The following is a 3,422-nucleotide window of genomic DNA, read 5'->3' as shown; positions in this document are numbered from 1 at the left end:
GAACGGCGCTGTCCCAGAGTGTGGGGGAGACAGATTCACACAGCGAGGGGTTAGGATCTGGAACGGCGCTGCCCCAGAGTGTGGGGGAGGCAGATTCACACAGCGAGTGGTTAGGATCTGGAACGGCGCTGTCCCAGAGTGTGGGGGAGGCAGATTCACACAGCGAGTGGTTAGGATCTGGAACGGCGCTGTCCCAGAGTGTGGGGGAGACAGATTCACACAGCGAGGGGTTAGGATCTGGAACGGCGCTGCCCCAGAGTGTGGGGGAGGCAGATTCACACAGCGAGTGGTTAGGATCTGGAACGGCGCTGTCCCAGAGTGTGGGGGAGACAGATTCACACAGGGAGTGGTTAGGATCTGGAACGGCGCTGTCCCAGAGTGTGGGGGAGACAGATTCACACAGCGAGGGGTTAGGATCTGGAACGGCGCTGCCCCAGAGTGTGGGGGAGGCAGATTCACACAGCGAGTGGTTAGGATCTGGAACGGCGCTGCCCCAGAGTGTGGGGGAGGCAGATTCACACAGCGAGTGGTTAGGATCTGGAACGGCGCTGCCCCAGAGTGTGGGGGAGGCAGATTCACACAGCGAGTGGTTAGGATCTGGAACGGCGCTGCCCCAGAGTGTGGGGGGAGGCAGATTCACACAGCGAGGGGTTAGGATCTGGAACGGCGCTGCCCCAGAGTGTGGGGGAGGCAGATTCACACAGTGAGTGGTTAGGATCTGGAACGGCGCTGTCCCAGAGTGTGGGGGAAGGCAGATTCACACAGCGAGGGGTTAGGATCTGGAACGGTGCTGCCCCAGAGTGTGGGGGAGACAGATTCACACAGCGAGGGGTTAGGATCTGGAACGGCGCTGTCCCAGAGTGTGGGGGAGGCAGATTCACACAGCGAGTGGTTAGGATCTGGAACGGCGCTGTCCCAGAGTGTGGGGGAGGCAGATTCACACAGCGAGTGGTTAGGATCTGGAACGGCGCTGCCCCAGAGTATGGGGGAGGCAGATTCACACAGCGAGTGGTTAGGATCTGGAACGGCGCTGTCCCAGAGTGTGGGGGAGGCAGATTCACACAGCGAGTGGTTAGGATCTGGAACGGCGCTGTCCCAGAGTGTGGGGGAGGCAGATTCACACAGCGAGTGGTTAGGATCTGGAACGGCGCTGTCCCAGAGTGTGGGGGAGGCAGATTCACACAGCGAGTGGTTAGGATCTGGAACGGCGCTGTCCCAGAGTGTGGGGGAGGCAGATTCACACAGCGAGTGGTTAGGATCTGGAACGGCGCTGTCCCAGAGTGTGGGAGAGGCAGATTCACACAGCGAGTGGTTAGGATCTGGAACGGCGCTGTCCCAGAGTGTGGGGGAGGCAGATTCACACAGCGAGGGGTTAGGATCTGGAACGGCGCTGCCCCAGAGTGTGGGAGAGGCAGATTCACACAGCGAGGGGTTAGGATCTGGAACGGCGCTGTCCCAGAGTGTGGGGGAGGCAGATTCACACAGCGAGTGGTTAGGATCTGGAACGGCGCTGTCCCAGAGTGTGGGGGAGGCAGATTCACACAGCGAGTGGTTAGGATCTGGAACGGCGCTGTCCCAGAGTGTGGGAGAGGCAGATTCACACAGCGAGTGGTTAGGATCTGGAACGGCGCTGTCCCAGAGTGTGGGGGAGGCAGATTCACACAGCGAGTGGTTAGGATCTGGAACGGCGCTGTCCCAGAGTGTGGGAGAGGCAGATTCACACAGCGAGGGGTTAGGATCTGGAACGGCGCTGTCCCAGAGTGTGGGGGAGGCAGATTCACACAGCGAGGGGTTAGGATCTGGAACGGCGCTGCCCCAGAGTGTGGGGGAGGCAGATTCACACAGAGAGTGGTTAGGATCTGGAACGGCGCTGCCCCAGAGTGTGGGGGAGGCAGATTCACACAGAGAGTGGTTAGGATCTGGAATGGCGCTGTCCCAGAGTGTGGGGGGGGGGCAGATTCACACAGCGAGTGGTTAGGATCTGGAACGGCGCTGCCCCAGAGTGTGGGGAGAGGCAGATTCACACAGCGAGTGGTTAGGATCTGGAACGGCGCTGCCCCAGAGTGTGGGGGAGGCAGATTCACACAGCGAGTGGTTAGGATCTGGAACGGCGCTGCCCCAGAGTGTGGGAGAGGCACGGGGACGATGGAAGCTCCCGCAGTGAGAATTGGATTGTTGTTGGAGAGGATAACAGACTGGTCACCCCCCCATTGCCCCTCCAGTGATTGGCCCATGTTCCCATTGCCACCCACCCCCATGATTGGCTGAGTGCCCCATTGTCTTCCCCATCCCCCCTCTTCCTCCCTCCATGATTGGTTCTTTGCCCTTCGGCCCCTCCCCCTGATACTAGCCCCAGCAGCCAGCCGGCCTTACCGTTCTCCCAGCAGTCAGAGCCCCGGCCCGCCCGCCACTCCTTCCTCCACTGCCGCCGCCATCTTTGTTTAGCTCCCATATCTCCGCCCCGCCCACTCCCTGATTGACAGCCCCACTCTCTCCAATCAGCGCGGAGACGGAAGGCCGCTGTCCAATGGCCTGTGCGTGGGGGCGGGACCAGGCCTGATGGACGTCTCGACGCACCAATGCCCTGCTAGGGCGCCCAAGGCGGGCTGGCCAATGGCCGGGGACGGTGCCCCACGTTATGTTAATGAGAGTTGCCGCCTCCCATTGTGACGCAATGGGCGGGTTGCTCGCCAATGGGACGCAGGAGCCCCTGTAGGCTGACCAATGGGCGGACGATATGTAAATGACAGGGGGCGGAGACGCGGTTGATGACGCATCGTCGCAGGAGGCGGGGTCCTGCCTCTGATTGTCAGAGCGGATGACTTTTAGTGCTGGCATTTCAGGGCATGCGCACTGATGTTCTCGTTTGGGAGCATGCGCACTGCGTTCCCATTTGGAGCCATGCGGTGGTTCTCCGCTTGCGTGCATGCGCATTGGCTCTCCCCGGACCGGGAGGCGTCTCCCGCATGCGCAGAGCTGGGGGGAACCGGGGACTCTGGGAGTTGTAGTTCTTTTTTGCCTGTTGGCAGCCCCCAGAGAACTACAGCCCCCAGAATGCCTGGCTCCCACTCAGGCAGGAGAGCACCATTCAGCCCCTCTCGCCTGCTAGCCCCATTCAATATGATCAGGGCTGATTCTCTGAACCCAATGCCACACTCCGGCGCCGCTCTCTGACCCCCAACCCCTGAACCCTTCGGGGTCCAGCAATCATATGATCGTTAGAAATCGGGACAGGAGTCGGCTGTTCGGCCCCTCGTCCTGCTATCCCATTCAGTACAGGCATGGCCAATTATGACATTCCTCAGATGCCCCATAGAAAGCATACTTTCCGGATGTATCACAGCTCGGTCTGGGGCTCCTGCTCTGCCCAAGACCGCAAGGAACTACAAAGGATCGTGAATGTAGCCCAATCCATCACGCAA

This window comes from Mustelus asterias, unplaced genomic scaffold (assembly GCF_964213995.1).
Source record: "Mustelus asterias unplaced genomic scaffold, sMusAst1.hap1.1 HAP1_SCAFFOLD_721, whole genome shotgun sequence".
NCBI lineage: Eukaryota > Metazoa > Chordata > Chondrichthyes > Carcharhiniformes > Triakidae > Mustelus > Mustelus asterias.
Note: the sequence above shows the minus strand (reverse complement) of the source record.